Source organism: Schistocerca piceifrons, chromosome 2 (genome assembly GCF_021461385.2).
Source record: "Schistocerca piceifrons isolate TAMUIC-IGC-003096 chromosome 2, iqSchPice1.1, whole genome shotgun sequence".
Lineage (NCBI taxonomy): Eukaryota > Metazoa > Arthropoda > Insecta > Orthoptera > Acrididae > Schistocerca > Schistocerca piceifrons.
In genome coordinates, this window is record NC_060139.1 from 941008320 (window position 1) to 941031955 (window position 23636).

The following is a 23636-nucleotide window of genomic DNA, read 5'->3' on the forward strand; positions in this document are numbered from 1 at the left end:
GACGGGGAAAACTCAAAAAATTATAAAACGTGGTTTTAGCAAGATCGTAGGCGTCAGTTTAAAAGAGAGGATGTTAAAGCTGCAATGTAGGATATAACAACGTAGTTTATGAGCAATTCATTTGTAGTTGACTCGATTTCTCATTTACTGACATCAAGATGAATTCTTTGCTGACGACTGACTGCAGATAACGTTTTGAGAAGCACCAACACAGAGACGTGAGATCTCAGTCTGCGTCCTCCGTCTAACTTCTCCCGCCTGTTGCTCTGCGCCCGAGACGCCACCTACCTGCTGGCGGAGTTAGTTTGCCAACTGGAGCGGAAAGGACAGTTTTCTGCTGCCAGAGGAGCATTTGTAAAGGAGCCAGAGTAGCCGTGATAGTCTAGTGGTTAGGACATTGCGTTGTGGCCGCAAGAACCCAGGTTCGAATCCTGGTCACGGCAATATGGTGTTCTATTTTGTATTTCTTTTTACAGAGTTAATAATGTAGTCAAAACGACTCCTCCCTTTGTAATAACTCAAATTGTTCATGCAGTTCCCCAACATTAGGCAGATGTGGTTCACAATCTGCGATATTTTTTTTTTTTTTTTTTTTTTTTTTTTTTTGCTTGTTTCAAACATGATGTATCTGTATCTTGAGGTTATAATGAAACAATTTTGCTAAACAAAGACAAGCCTTGACTATCACATGCTCAACTACAATATGCAGGTCGCGAAGATAGTATCGGAATAACAGGAACTGACCAAACAGTTTGCCTCCGTCCTAAGATGGAAAAGGAATGACGTTGAGCAATATGACTATGTTCTAGTAAAACTCTACAGTGTGGCAAACGTTTGCTTATTGTTGATACTTGAGAGTGATGCTAAGATAAACAGCAGATGTAATATAGTTTTAGGAAGAGCAGTTGAAGTTTTGTATAAAATATGACGACTCATAGGTATAAGATTACGAGAGAGTTAATTTCTGGCGAGTAATATCTGGCAACAGAAAAACATTTGTTCAGAGCACCACACAAAGCAGTTGAACACCTAAATCTATCTTCATTTGCATTGTGAATTTTTTAGAGATACAAAGTGTCAATAAAAAAAGGCACACTTTGCTTTCATTAATTCCATATTGTCATATGGCGTCATATTTGGCAGTACCTGATAAAGAAATGCCAAAATAATCAGGTTCAAAAGAGTGTAAAATATTATTTATGGTATTAATTCATGACATCTTTGCAGTAGTCTCTTCAGATACGCACGTATAATATTACTGCTTCTCACTGTATTTATTCTTTAATTAAATATATCACGAGAAATCTCTCTTTCTTTGAAATCTACCCCTCAGTTTACGGAATCATTACTAACAACGAGAATACTCTACATCAAAACTTAAAATCACGCACTGTGTTGTCCATAATTCAGGAATACACATTTTCAATTGTTTGAAAGTAACCCTAAAACGGTTAGCTACTGATAAAGCACAGATAAGGAGTATCCGAAGGAATTTTTAGGCAGCCATCTTCTTCTACTTCAGTGATAAATTTCTCAGCACAGGGATATGATGTCTATGTTTAAAGTTACATCACGTCACATCACATCACATGAACTTGGCGTAATACTGGGTTTCGGAAGACTTCCGAGGAAAAAATCCAATATGCATAAGTAAGCTCTGGTTCCAGTTTGACGACCCTTGGCTACAATAGCCTACGGATCATCTTATCCACTTCAGAAGAAGATATTTAAATGTTTTTATGAGATTTTTAACTAATTTGGATAACGGTAACGAATTCTGAATTAATCCTGAAAGTGTTTCATTCAATGAAGATTCATAAAGAATTGTAAAACATCCAGCATCTTACTACTTTGTCTTCACTGCAGTAAGCACATTTCTGTATACTCGATGTTTCTCTCTGTATTTCTACTTTCTATAGATGGGAACTGTTAGTACTGAACTATGATAAACATCAGCAGGTGCATATGAATCTAAGCTGGGGAAATGATAATTTGAGGAGAAGTTAATTACGAACAAATATGAAATACTGGGACCACATTTGTCGTCACCTGTTTTTGATTTATGGTACACAAATAGGGACTGAAAAGAAGAGCAATCAGTCACATGAACTATCGAGAAAGTATCTCCGGTGCTAGAGGAACTAGCTAATACGGAACACTGGAAGTCACTTGCATAGTTAGTCATTTTCACTTGTTTCTCCAATCTAGTTCATTTTGTGTTACTGTGTATCAGAAATCGGAATATTCAGAGTCGTGACAGTCAACAAAGAAAAATAAAATGAAACAGCTGTATCTTCTGTTGTCATGTCTACATTAGATGTTGTTCGTGTGATCCTTTGTTCGTTGTGAGTAAATAGCGTTTCTAGCTAAAATGAACTATGGTCTTGTTTATTTATATACCAATTCCAATAATTGTAGCGCAGTTGAAATTAGTATTTTATTGACTTGCTTCTCAAAGGTATCGGCTTCTTTTCACTTCATGTACATGAAAGAATCCGCCCTAGAAACCGCTATAAGTATTTTCCCGCATATTCTACTATTTTTGTTCTCTGAGACATGAAGTTGTGTTTTGTGCAGCATTTCTAAATATTGTAGGTTCGACACAAAATACGAGGGGCGTTCAGTAAGTAAAGAAACACATGTTTTTCTGAAAACAGGTTAGTTTTATTCAGTATTCCAATACACCATATTATTCATCACTGTTTTGGCTAGATGAGCATATTTTTCAATACAATCTCCGTTTAATGTGACGGCCTTCGCCACGTTACTAAAAGGGCCTGTATGCCCGCGTGGTACCACTCTACTGTTTGACGCTTGATCACTAGCCTTCCCATCATCCACGAGTATCAGTACTACTCAGTCATACAATTTATGAAAATTAAAACCCCTTTAAAGTCTGTCGTAATATAACTGTGATATGCAAAGGGTATATGGAAAGTGTGATATAATTTATGTTAAGAGTGCTTTGCTGATTAGCGTTTGTAACTTATGTAAATAAATATGTGGAATGTATAATTTACTAAATAATATTTTGTCATGGATTAATGAAATGAAAATATTCGTGTATGTAATTTTTGGTAATTCTGCAAATTGTCATTTGTATAAAATGGTATACGCTCAATGGCAATGTGTAGGATATGTGTTATGTAAAAGACAGATTGCTTTTTTACTGTGCGGAATTTACTGTGGGAACCGTAAAAGGTAGCTTGGGATTTTGGGGCGCTACCTGTAGAGCGAGTGGCTACGAGAGGCCACAGTATGTAGGCAGCAGTGAAAGACACAACACTCGGACGGTGCAGGCGATGTCTTGCCTGGAAACTGTTGCACAATAGCTTCGGAAGACGAATAATGAATTATTAAGGCATTGGTACAAGTTGTTGAGCTACGTTATGGACGTCAAAACGACGCCAAGAAGAATTAATTAGTCCATACTTCAAGAAACATTAGCGCCATACCATGGGTAGTGTAGCTGACGATACTATCCTGCACATCTAACGACTACAGCCAACATGTTGCGAACTGTATAATTAGAATTGTAGAAGCGTGAACCATTAATTCAAGACTAACTTTTTTTGAATAATTATTGTGTTTAACATAAAATTTGGTTCACCCCGTTATTTTATTCCTAATATTTCATCTATATAATGTCCTTTCCTGGTTTCACCAACTGCGACATGCCAATTGCAATAATAACTGTGTGGACGATGCGGCCTATTCTACGCCTTATTTGAGATCTATATGACGATGCTATGCTGATTATATTTATATGTTTTGACGATGCCATTGCGGCCTTATCACTTTAGGACATGGTGTAAAAAAGATCTGACGATGGTCTTTACGGACTGAAAGCGGTCATCGTCTAAAGAACTCATATTGTGATCAAAGACTGAAATAAAAAACATTTCCTTTCCAATTAAACCTGATGTAAAAACATTTAAAGTGCTTTATTCAGTATCTACGAGCACTAATTTTCATCTCTGAATAAATGTCTGAAAATAATTGTTGTGTACGAATTTCTAAAGCGCAGGTAAATGTACTACATGATTTACGTAGTAGAAATGCTGAAGTGAAATTTTGCTTGAGTATTGAAGTTTTTTGGACAAATTTAGCTATTTTAATATTCTTACTCTCTTTCGGGTAATAAGTAAAGTGAAACTGAGTAAATAGGTTTTGCTAAAAAGACAAACTTGTCATGCATAAATACTAAGGTTTAGCAAGTTCAAAATTTTAAGTGAAGTAACGATAAATTTCTTTCATTTATAAATGAACTCCAGTACACTAAGAAGAGTTATAAAAAGAAAATTGCATATGTGGCTGAGTAACACTGATGTAGAACTGCATGAAAATAATGAATGACAATACAGAGTGACTACCTTTGGCTTTTGACAAATCATGTGTTAAGAGAAAGTTATAATCAAAGCATCTTAATGAATTTAAATGTGTTTAATATGGTGTTGAAGTATTTAAGTATTTAATTTGTTGGTTATACAAGATGAAAACATATAAGTCCATACCAGTCAATTTCTTCTAGCGCATAGTGATGATTAAAAATTAGTGGCCTTTCTAGATATACACTCCTGGAAATTGAAATAAGAACACCGTGAATTCATTGTCCCAGGAAGGGGAAACTTTATTGACACATTCCTGGGGTCAGATACATCACATGATCACACTGACAGAACCACAGGCACATAGACACAGGCAACAGAGCATGCACAATGTCGGCACTAGTACAGTGTATATCCACCTTTCGCAGCAATGCAGGCTGCTATTCTCCCATGGAGACGATCGTAGAGATGCTGGATGTAGTCCTGTGGAACGGCTTGCCATGCCATTTCCACCTGGCGCCTCAGTTGGACCAGCGTTCGTCCTGGACGTGCAGACCGCATGAGACGACGCTTCATCCAGTCCCAAACATGCTCAATGGGGGACAGATCCGGAGATCTTGCTGGCCAGGGTAGTTGACTTACACCTTCTAGAGCATGTTGGGTGGCACGGGATACATGCGGACGTGCATTGTCCTGTTGGAACAGCAAGTTCCCTTGCCGGTCTAGGAATGGTAGAACGATGGGTTCGATGACGGTTTGGCTGTACCGTGCACTATTCAGTGTCCCCTCGACGATCACCAGTGGTGTACGGCCAGTGTAGGAGATCGCTCCCCACACCATGATGCCGGGTGTTGGCCCTGTGTGCCTCGGTCGTATGCAGTCCTGATTGTGGCGCTCACCAGCACGGCGCCAAACACGCATACGACCATCATTGGCACCAAGGCAGAAGCGACTCTCATCGCTGAAGACGACACGTCTCCATTCGTCCCTCCATTCACGCCTGTCGCGACACCACTGGAGGCGGGCTGCACGATGTTGGGGCGTGAGCGGAAGACGGCCTAACGGTGTGCGGGACCGTAGCCCAGCTTCATGGAGACGGTTGCGAATGGTCCTCGCCGATACCCCAGGAGCAACAGTGTCCCTAATTTGCTGGGAAGTGGCGGTGCGGTCCCCTACGGCACTGCGTAGGATCCTACGGTCTTGGCGTGCATCCGTGCGTCGCTGCGGTCCGGTCCCAGGTCGACGGGCACGTGCACCTTCCGCCGACCACTGGCGACAACATCGATGTACTGTGGAGACCTCACGCCCCACGTGTTGAGCAATTCGGCGGTACGTCCACCCGGCCTCCCGCATGCCCACTATACGCCCTCGCTCAAAGTCCGTCAACTGCACATACGGTTCACGTCCACGCTGTCGCGGCATGCTACCAGTGTTAAAGACTGCGATGGAGCTCCGTATGCCACGGCAAACTGGCTGACACTGACGGCGGCGGTGCACAAATGCTGCGCAGCTAGCGCCATTCGACGGCCAACACCGCGGTTCCTGGTGTGTCCGCTGTGCCGTGCGTGTGATCATTGCTTGTACAGCCCTCTCGCAGTGTCCGGAGCAAGTATGGTGGGTCTGACACACCGGTGTCAATGTGTTCTTTTTTCCATTTGCAGGAGTGTATATGTATGTTGGTGTAGTATATGTATGTTGGTGTAGCAGCTAAAAGACTCTTATGTCTTGCTCAGAACCATATCCTGAAAAGATGTATTTGTTTGTGAAGCTATGTTAGGGGACAGCAGGAAAGCAGGCCAGATTTACTTGTTCCGTTTCTTTTTTTTTTAACTTAACCATGCTTTGCCTAGATAAGCTGCCGCCCGTTAATCCATTAGAGAAACCCCTTAATGAACTTCGTATGAAAGGTCCTAGATGCAGTATTATTCCTTTTTTACTGCGTTTCTTTCTATCAGCTAGAAAACTCTTAGGAAAAGGAACCAATAGTCTGTTTTCCATATCTGTTAGTCATGCAGCACGGTCAAATCCTGTAGAAGGGTAACATTATGCTACAGTTGTGGAAAGTAACCACGATTGTGACTTGTATACTACGTGCAGAAATCCCCATACAATAGTGTTACACGTGGCTTTTCCCATGATGGAACTATTTATTCTCTTGGGGTATAGTCATACAGGAACTGCTTTCTGCGGAGTGCATCCTTCATGGAGCCAAAAAGATGGAGGTCGGAAGGTACGAGACCCTGACTGTTGATGTTTCTTGAACTCCTCTGGAGTGCGAATACATTTGTAAGATCCCGAGTGGTCACTGAGAAGGATAAGTACCTTTGCATTTTTGTGACGACGAACACAGTGAAGTCGTTTCTTCAATTTCCTGAGGGTAGTACAGTTCCCTTGAGTTGGTCGTTGCGTCATGGGGGAGGAAATCAAACAGAATAACTTCTGTAGAGCCCCAGAAGACATTCGAAATGACTTTACCACCTTTTTCTTCGGAGAAGAGGTGGTTTGGCGCCAGTCCATGGATTGTCGTTTTGTTTCTGCTTCGAAGTAATGAAGTCATGTTTCATCGCCTGTGATGACGTTCGACAAAAAATTGTCACGATCAGCCTCGTAACGCGCAAGCAATTCCCGCAGGTGGTCCTTTGTTGCTCTTTATGGTCTTTTGTTAGGCGGGGCGGAACCCAGCATGCTCACACCGAGTACCGTACTCACTGTAGTGCGAGGTGTTCGACTGAGATCCGTTTATCATCTCTAATGAGTGTGTGTGTGTGTGTGTGTGTGTGTGTGTGTGTGCAGGTTCCAACAATGGTGTGTGTGGCCGGCCGGCACGCGGCATGTCCGACATGATTCCGCGACCTTTCTGAAAGACACCTCGCGCAACGACTCACCGTGCTTGTTCACTACCAGGTTTCCGTAGAGATTTTGCAAGCGCCTGTGAGTGTCTGCGACGGTCTGGTTTTCCGCCAAAAGAAACTCAATGACAGCTCTTTGCTTGGAACGCTGCTCCATCACAGACGCCACTTTGAAGGCAACGTATTCCGCCACGACCTATCGGAACCTCATAAAACTATAGGGGCTGTAGCAGGAATATTCCAGGATATCCAAAAACGAGTTCGCATTTTTTAACGGAAATTACCCGTAAAAAAAGAATGTGTTGCGTTGTTCACAGTACGCCCTTCGTAAGTTAAAACTATTTGGAGGATGTTGTTTACTCTTTAGTTGCAGAGTTTCGTTGTGAATAAAACATTGAATACTAGTTAGAGTAGTTACAAGATGCGTGGACGGTTAAACCATACATCGTCGGACGTCCACTATCTTGTATCTTGAAACGGAAGGAGATCTTCTGGCATGGAATACGTGAAATTTGCAAAAGAAATGCGTTCCTTTAAGTACTAAACAATTTTCTCTGTCTTGGTTTTGGGAATTTCTCTTTGTATCTAATAGCTCCTTTTTCAAAATATTTTTTAACGTGGAATTCGTTTTAGATAATACTTCCTTTTAATGTGACTCCACTTCTTGATTGTTGGTGTGTAGTAGAGTAACAATGTAACATGTAGACTATTAAGTATAGTAGTGACAAGATTTTCTCGAGTGCAATACTTGTAAACGTGAAAAGCGTTTTCTTCCTAGGTGTGTGACCATGTTGTTCCTTGGAACAATTTTTCACGTCTGGGAAAATCTAATTTTTCCCGAATAATTTTTGTAATTTTAGGAAGAGACTGCAGCACGCATGAAGTGTACGCTATTACTTCAAAATGGAATAAAAAATATAATAAACTTCTGTTACAGTCTTACTGTTTAAAACATCAATTTCAATGATGTAGCCGGCCGGTGTGGCCGAGTGGTTCTTGGCGCTTCAGTCAGGAACCGCGCAACCGCTACGGTCGCAGGTTCGAATCCTGCCTCGAGCATAGATGAGTGTGATATCCTTAGGTTAGTTAGGTTTAAGTAGTTTTAAGCTCTAGGGGACTGATGACCTTAGGTGTTAAGTCCCATAGTGCTCAGAGCCATTTTCAATTATGTATTTACAGAAACGATCCTTCTCCATGTGTGCCAAACATCTGACAAACGTTTATGCTTTTACATATGGACTCTTACGCCGTGTTTTCGAAATTGGGTCATCTGTCCTCGCTTTATCCTAAGACAGCATTTGTCTAATTACACCACTGTGGGTGTTGTGAGAGGAAATTATATGTATTTCCACTCAGTTTAAGAAACAGGGCACTCACACATTTGCCAGTAAAATTCTATATGATGGCACAACGCTTCTGATGTACTGTCTCATTGTGCAGTTTGTGGAGCGTTTCTGTGACATAAGCTGACTAAAGTGACCTATCACGATGCTCGCTGTTCTTTAAATATACCTCTCTCTCTCTCTGTCTCTCTCTCTCTCTTTCTCTCCCTCTCTCTCTCTCTCTCTCTCTTTCTCTCTCGTTAATCCAGCTTGGTGAGAGCCACAGACCATAGAAAAATAATCGAGATTTTCGGGATTTGTTGGAACGAATATTTTCTAAGCGACTTCTTTCATGCTAGGAATTGACTTCCTTTGGGTTGCTACAATAAATCGTGATCTACCTTCTCCATATAGTTCGATAGTTCGACCTCGTATCGCCCAGACAGATACTAGATACAAGACAGGTTTCAAGTGACTGGTCACCAATTGCATAATCTAATGATTTAGATTCTTTCAGTCTATTTTTTGAGCATTACATCACATTTATTTACACTGAGGGTCAACTTTCAGTCTTCGTAGCAGGCAGTCATTATCTGCAAAGCGTCGCTCCATTTTGTATCCATTTCCATATAATCTCAGCTGGCTTCACACATATGTGTCGTACGCGAAACCACTATAGTCGTACAGACGTCATGACGTGACTCGTCAAGATGTAGCAGCACGATACACCTATCCTAGTAAACAGACGACTGTGAAACTGTGGTATTATGAATCACAATACAAAGACATTGCTAACTTTCACTTGTTCACAAGATTTTTGAAATATGTTCTATAAGCTTTGGCTCAAAGGTAAACTTGACAGCAAAAAAAGTGGATCACTGCTCAATGCAACCAATATAACGTAGCTGTGTTGCGGGTCCTCTCGACGCCAAAAGCCTGTTGCGTACAGTCATTTGACTACACGCAATGGTTATCAAAAGAGACCACTAGAGAACTTTGCTAATTTTGGCAGTCACTCCAGATGTAAAGCAATACCATCATGCAACAAGTGGTAGAGAATACGTTATTAGAGATGAGACAGTCCTTAACACTTGTAAATTTAACTTCATTACAATAAGTGATACTGCAAAGGTATTATAACAATCATTACATGACATGACATGTTGTTGTTCTTGACCCGAATTGGAACTCATTCTTAATCAAACAAAACTTGCATGTCTGAACGAGACTTGGCTAGGCATAAAGATATGTCAAATATCAATCAAAGATTGTGAGTGAATTCAACTTTGGTGTGTCATCGACTTACCAAATATATGTTTACAGACAGGGGAGATTACTTTCATGCAGCAACTACAACTAATCTCGTTGCCTACATTGCGAATTATCTGTATCAGCCACCACAGGGGCAATGGTGAGGTGATGAACGCTGCAGTTGGTCGCTTGCTCCATGAAAATATCGACGCACTGCAAAGAGTACGAGGCAGTAGCTCTCGGTTTCTAAAGATGTCGTCCTGAGTTCGATACAGCTGTTTGTACCTCCTCTGTGACAAAGCTACAAACAGCTCTATGGAACTCAGAACGACATCTGTAGAAATTTTGTCATCATAAGGCGACTCATTGCTTTCGGTAACCAGTATTTCTAGAGGTAATAAACATAAAATAATTCGGCATTGCTACTGTAAACACACAAATCTGTTAATGAAACCGTACCACCGAATACTCTGTTAACTGTGTTTCATTCAGTAACTGCTCACAGCCACATTGTCGTACGTATGTTTTAGACCAGTTAATATAGTATGAAAAAAGACTCCGAGGTTAATCAAGATAGCCATTCGTTGTATGATATTACGATGAGTTACCAGTTGTATTAGTGTAGTGCATATTATTTGCTTTTCCCATTAGGTTATTAAGCAAAATAGACACAAATATCAGAAAAATTGTCGACAGTTTATTCCACTTAGTTATCAAACCGTCGAATGGTGTGCCGTTAGTGTTTCAATTCCACGCATGTAGCGACTCGTGGATTCTGAGTTAAGCCATGTTTAAAGTACAATCGCAAAAAAGCTAACTTTCTTTGTAGTTTATCGATAAGGGGCGAGAAAGGTAAAGACGTGCAGGTGCCAGATTAGAAGATGGGCGGTGGGTGTTTTTGCCATCCAAGCTCCATGGTACTGTCTTCCGGGTCGCATTTCTTACTCTAAAATTGCAAGGTTTCTCTTTTGTTGGCAACATTTGTCAGCTGCAAAGGACACATCCCTATGAAGCGGTTCCTAATACAAAACACATTCTTTATGCCACCAGACGTATATCAATAACAAAACATTTCGTGGACGTATGCAAACCACTGCTTGAAATAATGTTTTTTATGACTCACCCACTATTTCCTCCTTATGAAGTTAACATGAGGTACTTCAAATTGCCATCAGGGTGCACTCATTTACGTCCACAGTCACCTCCTTAAATCTGTTACGGCAAATGGCAGGATCAATCCTTTGAAAGGGCACAGACAACTTCCTTCCCCATCCATCCCAGTTCGAGATTCTGCTTTGCGACGAATTTCGTTTTCGACGAGACGTTGTACCATACTCCTCTCCCCTTTCTTTTGACCTCAACACGGCTACTGAAGGCAAGTATCACACGAAGGTTAAGTGGTAGTCAGACTTGTCACTTGACAGCTACACTGTCATTGACCATGTAGTAAATCGCAGAAACGTCCATCATCAACGCTTGTTTGTCTTCCTGAATGTGGTGATTATTTATCTCAAAGCGTTGTATTTGAAATGACATCACTTGACAATCTCGATAGCAATCACTCCATACAGGGCACAGGTGTTCCGAACTGCCTCCACTGATTTCACCCTTTTACTAAACACAAACAGAACACAATGTCACAACTGTTAGCCTTTGCTATGTTTTAGACCTCGTTTTCTAATGCGCAAAAGTCTATCAAAAATGAGAAATATTCAAATTGTAATGGCACGAGCTATACTAAAAACTTGAGCAAAATAAGACCTTGGTTAAATGCTTATAACAATATGACATACAAAAGCGCCATGGACCATGCTGAAACATAGTCTTATATCATATGCAACGTTACACAATGTCATACTTGTTAATTCGAACACAGAAGAGTCTACTGAAGATCATCGGCTCTACGAATAATTTGTCGCGATCACTTGGGCGGATGCCGGTCTGTATCAAGCGACCGCTGGCTGACGGAGCTGAAATTGATTTTAATATGAGAGACATCCACGAGCCCTTTTACAGACATATTTCTGCAAGATTTTTCCATTACTGGTTAGTTAGAAAATGAAAGAAACTTTCTCTGACCTCTGTCACACTGATGGTCTTAGCAGACAAATGGAATACAGCTTACGAAAGATAGGAAGGGGATGGGTTTGATACCACGGCTTTGCATTCGGACTGCATCATGTTTACCCTGAAACCAGAATAGATAATTCGCAACAACGGCTCTAGTGGAAGTCAACACTTCTCGTAGCATGTGGTACCAACCCCATTGTGACAAAAACACGATGCTAACACATTTGAAATTCGGTGGTTGAGTGGACTGAGGCTAGCTTGTAATGTCTAAGCCGTGTAAGGCGTGGGTGGTGTGAGTTCGATTCCCGCTGGGGGTACCAGTTTTTAACAGCCACAAACAAAGCCTTTTCACCTCCAGTAACTACAAGTAAATAACGTAGGACTGTACCTTGGTGCCTAAAATATACACGGAAAATATTTCACTAGCGCTCTAAGTGATTCTTAAGTACAACACACAATAATGGTGCATCCTGATGTTCACAGATTTACGTTATGCGTTCCTGGGAAATCACTCTATAAATCTGTGTTATATAAGTATACGGTTAGTGTTGTAATTTTATCATTTTGTGAATTGTCGTGCAAATGTGTAAGCACACGCTTGCGTTTTTGTGTGTTTAGACATTCAGGGCTGAAGTGCAACACAATTGGCTTCAGACACAAACGCAAGCCTTTCCATGCTCATTCTCATTCCCCATCTACATCTACATCTACATCTACCTACATACTCCGTAAGCTTCTCTAAGATGCATGCCGGCGCTCAGAGAGACCGCGTGATTATAGGCGCCATGTCACTAATCGTTCGGCTCCTCCCACCGGAGGTTCGAGGCCTCCTTCGGGGCATGGGCGTGAGTGTTGTCCTTAGCGTTAAGTTAGTTTAAGTCGTGTGTAAGTCTAGGAACCGATGACCTCAGCAGTTTGGTCCCTAAGGAACTCACACTCATTTGAACATTCGATGCATGCCGAAATAGTCGATTCACCTACACTAACGCAATCCTCACATGCTCATTCCATTTCTTATCGCTTTCCAACGTTACGCCAAGGTATTTAAACGACATGGCTTTGTCAAGCAGGACAGAACTAACGCTCTATCAGAGAATTACGGGCTTGCTTTTCCTACTCATCCGCTCTAACTTCAGTTTTTCTACGTTTAGAAGTAGTTGCCATTCATCAGACGCTCTAGAAATTTTGTCTAAGTCATCATGTATCCCCCTTCAGTCACTCATCTTCGACACATTTCCGCACACGACAGCGTCATCAGCAAACAGCCGTAGGCTGCTACCCACGCTCTCCCACAGATTATTTATGTGCATACAAAATACCAGCGGTCCTATTGCACTTCCATGGGACACTCCTTGTCTTGTGTCTGATGAATATTCGCTATCGAGGACAACATACTGGGTTCCATTACTTAAGAACATATTACCTTCTCCTGCCAATAGCGCTTCTCTGGTAATTGCCGCTTCATAATGTGTTTTCCTAGGTTACTATTTTACTCTTAACGGGGCAACGACAGAGTGAAGGTCGAAGAAACTAGATTTTTTTATTACAGAATTCGAATGTATATGTCTTGAAAAATTATTCCCCAAAATATTATGAGCGAATTCGAAAAAGTAACGATTCTGTGAGCGTTTGAAGCCGAGCGTGCACGGCACTCCTCGGCGTTAGAGAACCGGTTGCCACAAGTCGTTATCAATGCCATTACTCATACCGATATGAGTAGAACTGATTTGCTGGAGCATTATTTGCCGGCTTTACACAAAATGTTAACGAAAGTGTCAATAGTCTCATTTGGATATACGCTTCAAAAATAACATCCAGCCAAAGCGAAATTGTCGACATTGCTTATAGTTCGGAAGTATGATTTTTCAACGTAGGCCATACCGCATGAATGCACGTGGCAAATGCCCTTCAAATAAAAATGCACCGATTCTGTGAAGATAGAGACACCAGCGACAAAGCTCTCAGCGACGAAAAGGGCTTCGAGGATGAAAATGAGAGCTTATCAGGTCAAAGTAGGAAAGCAAAAAAAAAAAAAAGTTCAAATGTGTGTGAAATCTTATGGGACTCAAATGCTAAGGTCTTCAGTCCCTAAGCTTACGCACTACTTAACCTAAATTATCCTAAGGACAAACACACACACCCATGCCCGAGAGAGGACTCGAACCTCCGCCGGAACCAGCCGCACAAATCATGACTGCAGCGCCCAGACCGCTCGGCTAATCCCGCGCGGCCAGTAGGAAAGCATCCACTACTCAGAGCGATAGTTACTATATACCAGGCATCGGTGATTTCCCACAAGTTTCAAGTTTTCTCCTGTTTCTTTACATGATATACACTTGACAAACTTTAAACGCGTTTTTTCCAAATCCGTTTTTTCGCCATGGTTGTTGTCGCCCACCCTACAATTTTCATCCGATTTTAATAAGTTTTTGGTCTCCTTCGAAGCAAATTGAATTCCCTTCAGTTCATCGTTGATATTTAGTATATTTTTCGGCAAAAGAGAGGGATAAAAAGTAGAGTTACAGCTGCAACCGTCGATGTACCTTTTTCCAGAGCTGCCTCAGGAAATTCCCAATTACACAGTGAAGATATTACTATTTTTCAATAAAAATACCGATAAAAACTTCAATGTATGCTTTATGCATTGCAGAGAACCCCATTTGTCTACTACATTCCAGTAAGGAGAAAAAAGTCCTGAATTTGAGCAATATTTTCGTCAGACACCCTGTCGTTCCACCTTAATGCTGGCAGGAGAACACCTGGCTTCACAGGAGTGTCCTTCATTCCCAAGCAAGCCTAGCGTAGTCGAAGATGAGTATTCAGCACGTATTGTGAGGCCACTCCTCCCCCCCCCCCCCCCCCAACCCCACTTGAGCACACCTTGTACGAGTTGGAGAAACCAACTCGCCAACACCTGGGTGTACACGAAAGGGACTATGGTGCTGGGAAACACCGTCCCTTCTTCAATTTTGCTTTCGTTTTACATTTAAAACCGGGTTCGCCGATGCGAAATTCGATTCGGTACATTACTCTTACGAGCCGTGGTCTGTATATGGTCAGAAATGATACGATATGCAGTATTCGCTTTACCTCTACAGATATATAACTGTTTCAGCTAGCAGATGCCAAAAGTTTCAAACCCTTCTTAATTAAATTAGTTAAACAGAGTCGACATTGCGTGCCATGTTTACAACGTAAGGATGGAGAAAGCTGACCTGGCGTTCTAGCGGAACCGAGTGACGACAGCAACTCTGCGGCTGCCAACAGAAGAACGAAGTACACCCATTCTGAATTCACCAACCGTGATAGTCTAGTGGTTAGAACATTGCGTTGTGGCCGCAAGAACCCAGGTTCGAATCTTGGTCACGGCAAAAGGTTAATTTTTTAGTGAGGAATGGCGCATCTGCACTTAACTATTTCATTGGTACATTACTTTTATTAGCAAATGAGTATTGGTGTTGTTCCAATCGATCCCATGCCATTACATTTCTTAAATGATTATGACACCTTTTCTCACTAGTGGCTTTCAATGAAAGTGGGTCCAAATTAAGGGACTGGCTCCGTGATTTCCCAACAGGAAGGTCGCACTACGTACTAAACGATGGGAATTGGTCAAGTGAAAACCAAACTGTGTCTGACGTTTCTCAAGGGACAGTGATAGGTTATTTACCGTTCCTGAAATGTATAAATTAATCAGGAAACGATCTGAATAGCTTTCTTAGAGCGTTGAAAAATGAGGTTAGCGGTAAGTGCAAAATATCAAAGCAGGAATGGCTAAAGAGGACCTGCAAAACTGTAAAAGCGTGAATGACTATGGGGATGATCGATGTTGCCTATAGAAAAATTAAAGAAATATCTGGAGCAAAGAATAGCAGCTATATCAATTGTAACAGCTCAGATGTCAAGCCAGTACTAAGCAAAGAAAGGAAGGCTGAAAGATAAAGTGAATATGTAAAAGCATATACAGAGAAAACAAACGTAAAGATAATATAACGGAAAGGAGTTGGGAGAGAGATCTACAAGAAGAATGTGACTGACCATTTCAAGCCCTTGATGGAAACAAGCTCTCTGTGACAGTCCCCTGCAAATTATTCAGCTCCTTGTGAGTGCCCGCCACGACAAAGAAAATGAGACTGTGGAAATTGCATCAGACCACAAATAAAAGTAATAATTCAAATTCCAAGGAAAGTAGAGGCTGACAAGAGTAAATAATACCGAACTATCAGTTTAGTAAGCCACGGACGAAAGTAATAAAACGAATTATTTACAAAGTAAATTATTAACTGATAGTCGTCGATTTCAGGGGATATCAGTTTGACATACGGAGGGCTTTACGAACAAAAGGAGCACTATGGACACTGTGGTTTATGTTTACATCTGGACTAAAGAAATGCAAAACTACATTTCAAGTACATGTAGATTTAAAGAAAGCTCTTGACAGCAACATACTATTTGAAGATTAAAAGGGATAAAATGTAGGAAGCGAAGGGTTATCTGCAGCTTGTACAGAAACCAGACTGGAGCTATAATAGATGAAGAACACGAATAGGAAGCAAAATAAATAATGATAGCGGAAGAACAGAGGATAAAATGTAGACTTCCAATAGCAAGATTAACGGTTCTAAAAGGAGAAGTCCATTGATTTAAATGCGAAGTCTTACGTGCAGTCATCCGTATCGAATACAGCCTTGTACGGAAGCGAAACGCAGGCGAAAAACAGTTCATAGAGAAAGAGTCAGGGAATAAAATCTTTTTACAGGTGGTTTTAAAGAAGATAGGCTAATGAGGAAACACTGAATGAATTCGGAGAGAGGAGAAACAAATGTATGGCATTACTTCACTTGAAAACGTTATCTTGGCTCATCAACATAAAGGAGAAGTGTGCAGGGGTAAAAGTTGTCGAGGGTATACAAGAAACGACTACAGAAAGTAGATATATGAAGGAGTAGGGTGCCCCAGTTGTCGTAGCTACGGAGTAAAGACCATAATAATAAGTTATAAAAACTAAAGTTGCAGTATTGCAACACAGATGTTTCTTGCAAGCGTAAGAGTCCATTCAATGTTGCTGCGTGAGAATAAGCAATACCAGCAATTACTAAATGACCAAATTAATGACAAAAAGAACTGATTAAGGAATTTACTCACTAAAATGTTAGCCTTTTCCCGTAAGCAAGATTCAAATCAACTCAGTGTCCTGACCACTAGCCCAATAGACCATAATTGCTGGTAGGCGGAGTTATACAATCCAGTATCTTACATCCATCTGTCGGAGTGCCCTGTATCTGCTCTACAAATTTCTGCACATCTTGTACTTCCTATCCATCTGTTGCAGTATACCGATAACGCTGCCTTCATTGCCTTCCGTCCAACGCTCCAAGGTACTTAGCGGCCTCTCTGAATAGAGAACATCTCTGGTTTAAATCTGAAATTTGGTTTACTCTCAAAATCTTAATCTTTTTAGGAAACTTTAAAAAGTTTTTCGACGCTTAGTGAATACCGTTCTGCGCCACTAACAGCTTAGTGATAAACAATGAACATGTAGCTAGGGATATCACTATTATCTTTTTTCAAATTGTGAAAGCTTTCATTATCTTATATGTACATGTCATTCTCGCTTTTCGTTTTCATAGGACCTATACATTAATGCGACAAAAGTCATGGGTCATGAGATAGCGACATGCACATATACAGGTGACGGTAATATGCGTACACAAAGGTATAAAATGGCAGGCAGTTCATCGACGGAGCTGTCTTTGTACTCAGGTGAATCACGTGAAAAGGTGTCCGATGTGATTATTGACTAACATCGGAAATTAACAAACTCTGAACGCGGAATTCTTGTTAGAGCTAGATGCGTTGGACATTCCATTTTGTAAATCGTTAGGAAATTCAATATTCTGAGATCCACAGTGTCTAGAGTGTGCTGAGAAAATCAACTTTCAAGCGTTACCTGTCAACATGGACAACGCAGAGACGAACGCAGAGACGAACGGCCGCCATTTAACGATCGACAGCATTTGCGTTGTGGTAGAGTTGTCAGTGCTAACAGACAATTAACACTGCGTGAAATAAGCACAGAGACCAATGTGGGACGTACGACGAACGTATCCGTAAGGTCACTCCGGCGAAATTTGTTGTTAATGACCTGTGGCACAAGACAACCGAGGAAATACCTTTGCTAACAGTACTACATCGCCAGCAGCGCCTCTCCTGGGCTGGTGTACATATAGTTTGGACCTTAGACTAGTGGAAAACCGTGGCCTGTTCAATTGCGTCCCAGTCTGAATTGGTAAGAACTGATGGTAGGATTGGAGTGTGGCGGAGGCCAACGAAACCAAAGACCCAGGTGTTCAACAAGATACTGTGCAATGTTGTGGCCTGTGTTCACATGGAATGGACTAGGTATTCTGGTCCTACTGAGCCAATAATTGATTGGAAATGGTTATGTTCGACTACTTGGTAACCATTTTCACCCATTCATGGACTTCGCGTTCACAAACAACGATGGAATTTTTATGGATGACAGTGCACCATGGTGGAACATTCTGGACAATTCGAGTGAAGAATTCATCCACCCATATCGCCGTATATGAATTCCATCGAACGTTAATGGGAAATAATCGAGAGCTCAGTTCGTACACCAAATCCAGCACTGGCAGCACTTTCGCAAACATGGACAGCTATAGAGGCAATATGGGTCAGTATTTCTGAATGGGGCTTACAACGACTTTAGTCTATGCCACGGCGAGATGCTACACTACGCAGGAAAAGAGAAGCTATAAGATATTAGGAGGTATCCCACGACTTTCGTCACCTCAGTGCATCTCACTTGATAAGTGATGAATTACACCAGAAAACTGCACCGAAAGACAATGAAGAGTAGAAATTTACAAAATGCGTTATATGTTGGTTTGTTTGCTTTGGAAACTAATAGGTATGTAAGGAGCAAAATAAATTGAACCTGAGTCTGGCGAATTCCTAGACCAAAAAATTTCGAACATTTTCTCACTTTTCTCTAACTTCGTTCCCTATGGTGTATTACAGTTGCTTTCTAGAAATTAAGTATAGATTTTCCAAGACATGCTTAATAATTCCTGGAAAAATATTAACAACTTCTGGTGCTAATTTCTGGTGCTATTGCTGTCCCTCTAACAAAGTTAACTGCAACAATTGTCATATGAAACAGTGTCAGGTCCGTTCTATACATACTAGTTGATGGAAGCCATTCACATACATAAGGAGTAGAAACGGACCCAAAAGTAAACCACGTGGGATTATTTTTTCCCCGAGACATTAAGATTTTCTCTTCCTCTCAAACTGTTTGCTTTTTGTCAGCGTCACACATTGCCTTCATTTTGTTAAGTATGATTCAAACCAGATGCATGTAGTATATCGTATTTCATCTAGTTTAAGTATTTTTAGAAGTATATCACAAAGAAAAAATTGCTTTGGATGTATTATAAAAATACGATCTGGCGGTAATATTTAGTGTTAATATCTGAAATATTTGTTGAGTAAATGTGAAAATGCCATTCTCAGTCAGACAAACCTTCCCGAAAGCAAATTGTGATGCACTAAGTAGTAGAGAAAAACTCCGTTAAGGAACATTCGCGGGAAGGGGGAAAAAGCAGTGGACAACTAATGCAAACAACAAGATATGTAATATAAGGGTTAACAACGGTCTAAAGATAAAACTGTCGCTACGAAACCGGTAACGCTGCTACTTGTGTGAATACACAGCTTTATTAACAGTGGTTGGTTGCTGTTATCTTCTTCTTCGCAAGAATCAGCATGTACTTTGTTGTTAATATTGTGTTGTACGATATAAACAATATAGTTTGAGAGTAATTCATTCATAGTTGACTCGACTGCACATTTATTGACATCAAAATGAATTCTTTGCTGTCGACTAACTACGGCTAACGTTTTGGGAAGCATCAACACAGAGACGTGAGATCTCAGTGTGCGTCCTCCGTGTTATTGCTCCCGCCTGTTGCACTGCGACCTAAACGCCACCTACCTGCTGGCGGAGTTAGTTTGCCAACTGGAGCGGAAAGGACAGCTTTCTGCTGCCTGAGGAGCGTTTGTAAGGGAGCCAGAGTAGCCGTGATAGTCTAGTGGTTAGGACATTGCGTTGTGGCCGCAAGAACCCAGGTTCGAATCCTGGTCACGGCAATATGGTGCTCTATTTTGTATTTCTTTTCTCGCAGTTAATAATGTAGTCAAGGGACTCCTCCCTTTGCAATAACTGAAAATTGTTCATTCATTTCACCAACATTAGACAGATGTGGTTCACAATCTGTGATTTTTTTTGCTTGTTTCAAACATGTTGTATCTGGATCATCAGGGTAAAATGAAAGAAATCTGCTAAGCAAAGACGAGCCTTGACTATCACATGCTCAACTGTAATATGCAGGTCGCGAAGATAGTAGTGGAATAACAAGAACTAGTCAAATGCTTTTCCTCCCTCCTAAGATGGAAAAGGAGCGACGTTGAGCAAGATGACTACGTTCTAGTAAAACTCTACAGTGTGGCGAATGTTTGCTTATTGTGGATAGTTGAGAGTGATGCAAAGATAAACTGCAGATGTAATATAGTTTTAGGAACAGCTGTTGAAGATTTGTTCAAAAAATGGTTCAAATGGCTCTGAGCACTATGGGACTCAACTGCTGAGGTCATTAGTCCCCTAGAACTTAGAACTAGTTAAACCTAACTAACCTAAGGACATCACACACATCCATGCCCGAGGCAGGATTCGAACCTGCGACCGTAGCGGTCTTGCGGTTCCAGACTGCAGCGCCTTTAACCGCACGGCCACTTCGGCCGGCGAAGATTTGTATAAAATATGAGGACACATAGGTATAAGATTACGACAGAGTTAATTTCTGGCGAGTAATATCTGCCAACAGAAAAACGTTTGGGCAGAGCACCACAAACAGCAGTTGAACACCTAAATCTATCTTCATTTGCATTGTCAGTATTTTTGGAGTTACACAATGTCAATAAAAAGGGCGTACTTTGCTTTCTTTAACTCCATATTGTCATATGGAGTCATATTGTGCAGTACCTGATAAAGAAATGCCAAAATTATCAGGTTCAAAAGAGTGTAACATATTATTTATATTATTAATTCATGACATCTTCGCACTAGTCTCTTCAGATTGGTACGTATAATATTACTGCTTCTCACTGTATTTTTTCTTTAATGAAATATATCATAAGAAATCTCTCTTTCTTTGAAATCTACCCCTCAGTTCACGGAATCATTACTAAGAACGATAATACTCTATATCAAAACTTAAAATCACTCACTGTGTTGTCCATAATTCAGGAATACACATTTTCAATAGTTTGAAAGTAACCCTAGAATGATCAGCTACTTATAAAGCACATATAAGGAGCATTCCAAAGAATTTTTAGGCAGCCATCTTCTTCTGCTTCAGTGATAAATTTCTTAGAACAGCGAAATGATGTCTATGTTTAAAGTTACATCACATCACATCACATCACATGAACACAGTGTAATACCTGATTTCAGAACACTTCTGAGCAACAAATCCAATATGCATAAGTAAGCACTGTTTCCAATTTGACAACCCTTGGGTACTATAGCCTACGGATCATCTTATCCACTTCAGGAGAAGACATTTAAAAGTATGTGATGAGGTTTTTAAGTATTTTGGATAACGGTAACGAATTCTGATCTAATCCTCAAGGTGTTTAATTCAATGAAGATTGCTAAAGAATTGTAAAACATCCAGCATCTTAATACTTTGGCTTCACTGAAGTAAGCACATTTCTGTATACTCGATGTTTCTTTTTGTATTTCTACTTTCTGTAGATGGGAATTGTTAGTACTGAACTATGATAAGCATCAGCAGGCGCATACGAATCTAAGATTGGGAAATGATAGTTTGAGGAGAAGTTATTACGAACAAATATGGAATACTGGTACCGTATTTGTCGTCACTTGTTGTTGGTTTGTGCTACACAAATGAGGACTGAAAAGAAGAGCAATCAGTCTCATGAACTATCGGGAAAGTATCTCCGGTGCTAGAGGAACTAGCTAATACGGAACATTGGAAGTCACTTGCATAGTTAGTCATTTTCACTTGTTTCTCCAATCTAGTTCATTTTGTGTTACTGTGTATCAGAAATCGGAATATTCAGAGTCGTGACAGTCAACAAAGAAAAATAAAACGTAACAGCTATATCTTCTGTTGTCATGTCTACATTACATGTTGTTTGTGTGATCCTTTGTTCGTCGTGGATATTCAGCGTTTCTAGCTAAAATGAACTATGGTCTTGTTTATTTATATACCAATTCCAACAATTGTTACGTAGTTGAAACTAGTATTTTATTGACTTGTTTCTGAAGGAATCGTCTTCTCCTACAATTCATGTATTAAGCAATTTGCCCGTTATGGTAGGGGAAAGTGTTGTACCCGAAGCATAGTGAACCCAGGAACACATGATGTTGCTGGATTGGTGTTTCAAACTGGTGGCTAATTTAGAAATCATGTGACAGAATCTGCACTAGAAACAACCATATGTAGTTTCCGGCATGTTCTACTGTTTTTGTTGTAGTAAGACATGAAGTTGCGTTATATGCATCGTATCTAAATATTACAACTTCGGCATACTTAAACTCTGTATAGCACAAGGAGATTTCAGTAAGTAAAGCAACACAGTTTTTTCGCGCAACAGGTTGGTCTTATTCCAATAAAACAAATTATCCCTCATTCTTTTGGCAATGAAACCAAATTTTTCAATATAATTCAGTGTACGGCCATCGCCGTCTTACTGGAAGGGTCTGTACGCATGCAACGTACCACTCTACAGGTTGACGTCTGAGCCAACGCCATGCTGCCTGAGTAACCTCCCTATCATCCACGTGTAACACGATTTTTCTATGTCATATAATGTATAAAAATTTTTTGCCTTTAATGTTTGTCATAATGTAAATGTGATACGCAAAGACTGTACGGAAAGTTTGACTGCTTTGCTAATATTAGTTTTTAAACTATGCAAAGAAATATATAGCATATATAATTGACTAAATTATATTTTGTCATGGATTACTGAAATGAAATTGCCATGTGTGTAATTTTACACATTTGTGCAAGTTGTCACTTGTATAAAATGGTAAACGCTTAGGGACAATGTGTGGGATATGTTATGTAAAAGATGGAGAGCTTTTGTACTGTGCTGAAGTTACTGCGATAAGCACAAAAGATGACTTGGGTTTTTGGCGCGCTAGGCGAGAGGGAACGAGAGGACACAGACTGTAGGCAGCAGTGAAAGAGGCAACACTTGGTCTGAGCAGGCGATACCTTGCCTGGAAATTTTTGCACAATAGTCTCGAAAGAAGACTACTGAATTATTACGGCACTGGTACAAGTTGTTGGGCTAAGTTATAGACGTCTAAACGACGCCAAGAAGAATTAATTAGTCCATACTTCAAGAAACACGTACGCAGTATCATGGGTAGTGCATCCACCATTACCATCCTGCACACCCAATGACTACAGCGAACAGGTTACGAACTATATAATTAGAATTGTATATAGAAGCGTGAATTATTAATTCAAAACTAACTGTTTTTAATAATTATTGTGTTAAACATAAAGTTTGGTTCACCCGTTATTCAATTCTTTATCGTTCACCTATATCTCGTCCTTTCATGGTGTTTTTTATTCCGAGTTAAACATGTTATAAATAACTAAACTGCTTTATTCAGTATCTACAAGCACTAATTTTCATCTTTGAATGAATGTCTGAAAATAATTGTTGTGGGCTAACTTTTAAAGTGCTGG

General features: G+C 40.5%; 2 non-coding genes across 2 annotated transcripts; both read left to right on the forward strand.

Moving 5' to 3' along the window:
* Positions 1-371: 371 nt before the first annotated feature.
* On the forward strand, positions 372-443 carry Trnah-gug. The gene has a single exon. It is a non-coding gene; the product is annotated as a tRNA-His (tRNA).
* Positions 444-19923: 19480 nt separating this feature from the next.
* Trnah-gug lies at positions 19924-19995 on the forward strand. Its single transcript has one exon. It is a non-coding gene; the product is annotated as a tRNA-His (tRNA).
* The last annotated feature ends 3641 nt before the right edge of the window (positions 19996-23636 follow it).